Raw genomic sequence first — 6,661 nt, 5'->3', positions numbered from 1 at the left:
TTCTCACAGATTAGAAATATCTCCATTAGGATGGTGATGTATGGAATTCTCTAACAATTTTCAGAAATAAAATGACGTCTGGAGGAGTTGGCTCATTCTTTGGTTACCTAGTAGCCCAATTTAAATAATTCAGTATGTCAAACTTGCAAATAATCATGAAATGTGCTTTCAAAACACTGTCTGAAAAGCATCAAAGAAAATGTTGGTACTCTGACCATAATTGGCAACTACACTTTCCACATACTATTGCCAAGGAGTCATTTTGCTGGCCTTACTAAGAAAAACACACCATCTTTGGGATTAAAATTAAAATACAATGGGTGAGAATTGTGTTATAAATCTGCAATGTCTTTCCAGAAGCTACTACCTGACATCCTGGGTGTAAAGTGTAAGATTTGGGTTTAAGACTTTTTACAGAAGCGTCCTCAAAGACGACTGGTACTTTCCATTATAGAGTCCCCATCACATCCAGCACTGAAATACTAAGTGCTAGGAAGCTTACTTTCCTTTTTATGCAAAAAATTCAAACAATTATAATTCATTAAATAAAATTTCATAATCATGCCCATATCAAAGCCACAAAAGATTTTCTTTTCCAGTCACAATTTTTTAGTGTTTCTGAAGAATGACAATTAGAAAGTTTCAATTCATTACATAACCTGAACCAAGTTCAGATGAAAGTTCTGATGTTCTTTCAGCACTCACTGGTATCACTCCTAAACCTACTTTTTCTAATGTACGTAAATAAGCCAATCATATATTTATGATGATATGTAAGCTAGGAATCATCTTTGATTTCCTTCGTCCACATCCTCCACATTCAGGAACTAGTTGTCTTTTAACTGGTTCCTAGGCCCACAACCTCCTTCTCTCCTGTGCCACAGCCCCAGTGCAGGACTTCAGCACCCACATTAATGCAGCAGCCTGGTTCTGCACTTCTCTCCTTCACGGCACACATGCTGCACTAAAACAGTCACCTACTTAATCTTTAACAGTTTTCTGTTGTTTCTATAATTGAACAAATCAACAGACACATGACGTTTTTAAAGATTTATGTGTATGTTTTGCCAGCATGCATGTGCACCATGTGCACACCTGGTGAGCCATGTGGGTGCTGGGAACTGAACCTGGGTCTTCTGCAAGTGCAACAAGTACTCTTAACCACGGAGAGCCATCTCTCTCATTGAAGACTTTTAATAAGCTAACTCCAAACTATTTCAGGTTTATCTTTAAAACAAAAGCCCCCACATCCTCTGAACTCTACTCTAACAGCTGTTTTTCCATTTGGTGAATGTACCAGTGACTCAGATCCCCACACATTTGCAAGCATTAGTCATGCCCTTTCCCCTGCCCCACTTTGAAATGCTACTTCCATTTCAAAGCCCAGATAAACATGTAATATCCTTTGTGAACTCTTTCTACAGATAAGAATAAGTGGTTAAAACAATAGTCTTGACTGAGAAGATGAGTCTGAATTCTGTTTCACCTTCTAGAAGTACAATACTGGTTATTTAATATTTCTGTGCCTCAATTTGTCTATCATTTCACAAGAAGTTGATCTTAGTATGTATGAGATCCAGGATTGATATAGACTCCTCTTTCACATGAAGTCCATCTTAAAATGTATGCTTTATAAAGGCCTACAAAAACAACAATTGTATAATCAATTTTTCCTTTGAACTTTATTATCAAAAATATCCTATTGATATTCAGTACTAATGGTTAAATTTCCATTCACATAGTTTCTCTGATGTACTCTACCATTAAATAGCAATTACAGTAGAAAGGAGATATAGAAAAACGTATGGTAAGCATTTCAAATTTATTGTCTCCAAAATTTGACTTCTGTGTCTTTGGTATAACATTTTACAATCCTCAATTCAGTTTTACTGTTTTCCTCACTACAAAACACACCCACGCGCACTCATGCACACACACACACACTTAAAATCTAATTGTTTCTGAGTGATAAAGTTATGAGTAATTCATAACTTAAAAATCTTTACATGATTTCTCTAATGACCATTCTCATTCCTCCAATTTGGTCATAAAGTCAAAACTTCAGCAGTTGAGTGGGTGAGCAAGGAAGTGGGAAAACCAGTATGGGTACCAAAGCTCAAGTGAGCTGAGAAAGGTGCGCCAAAGAGGAGGAAGAGTGTATGTGTGAATATGTACTACTAAAATATATGTATATAACTACATAAAGTTCCCCAGCACTATCCACCAAGAAGAGCAGAGACAGAAGCAGCTCTGTCATTATGAGTGCAACAGATGTACAACAATGCCCACTAAAAGGTAGAATGGCCAATGTGAGAGCTGAGGCAAAATGAACTTGGAAAATCCTGTTGTACTGAGGGAAAAAGAGTACTATTAAAATGACAGGACATGTTGAAAGAACACAAGGGCCAACCTGAAGAGGCTCTCACTGGCCAAATTGGGGCAAGCCCCATAAATCTTTCAAATAGAAAACCATGAATACATACATGCATATGTATAGAATACATACTGATGGTAAGTTGAAATTATGATCAGGACTAGGATATATACAAAACATCTTCCCACAAAACAAAGGGGTAAATAGTAGATTTACAGTGGAAAAGCCAGATATCTAAACAAGTAATCAAATGGATATCCTCAGAAATGGGGCTAAAGTTGTATGGAAATGGCAGGAAGTAGCAAGAACACAAAATAGCAGCTGCAATAGCCCCAAAGCAACACAACTGGAATCTAGTCATGAGGACACAGGAATCCAAATCAGGGGACATAACGACCACCCTATAATCCACACCGTACCAAGGATTGCAAAAGTCAGAGGCTGCAGAACTGTTCGATGAAACCAACTACAGATAACCTGCAGCAGCAGTACATGATTTTCAACGGCATCCTAATAAGACATTACTGGAACAACTTGTATTATGGTCAGGCAGGAGACTTTCTTCATTGGAGAAATAGAAAAGTATTGCAAGATAACACATCACCAAGGGAACAACTTACCCTCAAAGGGAAAGAGTTCTTTGTGCAGTAATTAAAACCCTCTCTCTAAGTTTAATATTTTCACAAATTTTCCTTTAATGAGAAGTAGAATGCAGAAAAACAATATTCTTATTCTTAAAAGTCTGAAAAAAAGGAATTCGATGTAATGTACAACTCTAAAAACACCATTTTAATTGGAGTGAATTTGGTTCAACACCCGCATGCATCCATGGTGTATAAACATGTTTCAGTTTTTGTGTCCTTAATTCTCCCAGAACTTTTCTTATGCATGACTTTCAGAATATTGCCTACACTTGAGAAGATGTTGCTTACACACACACACACACACACACACACACACACACACACACACACACACACGAGAGCCCTATTATGATAGTGATGTTCATACTTGTTCAATAAAGTTGTATGAATTCTATTTTTGAAATAAAAAATAGGTATCACTATAAAAATAACATCTCCCCCTTGTGGTAAAATTTGAAAATACATTCTATTGGAGAATCCTAATAGGCATTTAGGATTATTCTTAAAGTATTTTCATAAAATTTTTTGAGTCCCCTATGCTATCTTTTAAATAATACACAGTGTTACAAACAACATACTTGGAGGTAGTTTTCTTTAGGTCAGCCTTGTGTCTGGATTCTAGTTGGGTATCTCTATAGCAAAAAGCTGCACATTTGTAGAACTGCTACAACAAAAGGCCAGAGTTCAAAGACACCAAAGCTACCCACAGTAGAAAGATTAAAATGACAGGCAGGCAAAGAGATGGCCTTATTCAAAGGTTCCTACCTCTCAAAGTTTAACCTAAAACTGAAAAGTCTACCTTGGGAGATTAGTTCCTTTGAACTGGTTCCATCCAGTCTTTACCTAGTTTATTACAATAGAAATATGATGGAAGGGACATTTTCTTCATTTAAGATTGCCAATAGTGAAAACAAAGTACATCATTTATCTGAATATAAATCAAACTTTTAAGTTTCTCACTCTAGACTCCTGCTCCCATTCTTAACCCTCTACATTTCTTCCCATTAAGTCACCAGGCACTGATAATTGTTTTACTGCCCTCTCAGTGATTACAGTCTAAGCGCTTTTTGACAGTAAATTTAATTCTGATTTCAGACATTTAAATTAAAAGTGGCTCAGTTGGATACTGCCTCTTAAACACAGTAATATAAATATTAAGTATCTTGGCTAAAATGAATTATTGACAATTTTAATGCATGTTGCACAGTACATATTAATATAGAAAAATACAAGTTGTCAGCAGCATAATGTTGACCATGTTCTAATCCATTCCACCTGCTCAAATATTAGTGCAAATAATTATATATTTGTAAAGCATCACTGCTGTCTAGCACAAATCTATGCCTTCTTAATAAATGACTTTCTTCTGACGTTGTTTGCTATTTGGAGTATGATGTGATATATTCCTATTTAAATTGGATTTGTATGAGGCAGACGGCAACCTTCTAAACCACTGAGAAAATGAGTGTGTTTAACTACTTGTCCTTCCTCCCCCAAATGGATATTTAGTTATAAAACCAAAAGTTTACTGGTACCTACCAAATAATGTCATCAAATAATAGTGCTAAGCTATGCAGTACTTAGTTGAAAAATATGAATTTTGTTAACCCCAAGGTTATCAGTCTAGTTGTTCCATTCACTATTTCAAAATTCAAATCTCTAATGCGTTGACTTCTCTCCTACATACACTTGAGAGACTGCCTACCTACCCAGTCAATTCTGAAACAAAATTGACTGATAAAAGAATAAAAAGTCAGAGTTAAGGAAACCGCTAAGACTTAGCATGTAACAGTAACTACATAAATATGACTATGGATGGCTAATACATTACTTTTAGCCTACATTTTCATTCCAGAATTGGCCATTTCAAGACTATCAAAGCACTAAACAGCTAATAGAATCAGTAAGCCTATGACATTTAAAATACTCTAAATGGAAAAACACTGACTTCTTTGCATCTTCTAGGGGGAGTTGTCATTTTCTCCATGTTATAAAATACTATACAAAATACCCAAACTATTTCTATTGTGAAAATCACTAAGCAGAAACACTGTCATGATTATATACAATATTCACTAAGGGAAACTCTATGCTGGACAAGTTTCTATTAAATATGAACTTACTATTCAATTGAAATTTCACGACTACGTACATAACTTTAAAAACCAATTGAGAAAGTATGACCACATCTTGAACACATTTTTAAAATCCCACAGTAATTTATAGATCCTATATTCTATCCTCCTAACCTAAACCTCACAATGAGAACCAAATGCTGGATAAAAAGACAATTAGTTTAAGGTAAAGCTAATGAGGCTATTAAACTAAATACACTTAATAGTATATAAGTAAAATATTATAAAAATGAGACACATTATTCATTTCCCTATGCAGCTATGCTAAATTTGGTAGGATTTAGGACTTAAATCTGAGCCTTTTGTCAGCTGTAGACCTTAAGAGGTCTACTTACCTTTTTTGTGCCTTAAGTTTTTCACCTGCCAAACAGAAATAGCAGTACCCAAATACTAGAGTTACTTTGGAATCAAATAGTATATGCAAAAGTCTTAGCATTAGTACATGAGACTTAAGTTAAAAAAAATATGGATATAATTACCTTTATTATGCATTAAAAATTTTAAATTGCTGTTTTTTTTAACTTCATGCAGAGTTTTTTAGTATGACAGTATGCACTGGTCTTTTTATTCAAGGAACGTAGTATATTATGGGATTCGCCTTCTCAAGCAGAGAGAAGTGGCACAGGAACTGAATATAGTTAAACTAATTGGACAACAGCATATAGGGCTTTGTATACCAAATTCTCCATTAGAATCAGAATTCAGTAGGCTTCTAGAAAACAGCACACTGAGAAACCAGTGAACTATATGTGGGCAATGGCAGAATATTTTTGCACAAAACATGTTAATCTCTCAGATGTTTTTGGTCACCATCAAAGCAAGTATCAAACCTTACTCTCCCATCAACTCTCAAGCACACCTTAGCTTTATAGATGTGAGCACTCTGAGGGGGCAGTGACATTTTAGAAGGCAGTAGCTCTTTATGTGGATATTTACTAATATTCACCATCAAAGGCAAAGGCATCTCAAGGTCTTGGTAAGTTCTCTACTCTGAATCAATCTACTGGCTGACAAATTATTTCACCATGCATCAGAAAGCTAGTATTCAGAAAGTGAAATATTTACAAGTGAAATAAAAATAGAAAAAGGAAAGAAAATATAACATAAATTACCTGCTTTAAATTAAATTTTAATTTTATTCTACTTTAACCCTATGTTAGCAGCACTTTTTAAACAAGGAAGACCTGAGGGACGTACAACCATGACATTCCTAAAAATGAGGCCAATAACTGTCTTCAAATGGTTAGATGGTCATCTGCTAAAAATTCATCCATCCGACTGTTATTTAATAATTCTTCATAAGTACTCTGCATGTAATGTCATTTTCAATAAAATTTAGAGGTTAGACTGCCTTCTTAAGCCAGTTCTGTATTGAGTTTTAGACAAACAACTTACAGCACATTCTAAACTTTGATATATTACCTATATATTACATGTAGCTCACATGGAACTGTAGACTATTATAAAGAATCTTCGTATTTAAATTCAGTAAAAGTTATTAAGCTCCA

The sequence above is a fragment of the Nannospalax galili genome, unplaced genomic scaffold (genome assembly GCF_000622305.1).
Source record: "Nannospalax galili isolate Female #2095 unplaced genomic scaffold, S.galili_v1.0 scaffold336, whole genome shotgun sequence".
Taxonomy (NCBI): domain Eukaryota; kingdom Metazoa; phylum Chordata; class Mammalia; order Rodentia; family Spalacidae; genus Nannospalax; species Nannospalax galili.
This window is presented reverse-complemented; position numbering follows the sequence as displayed.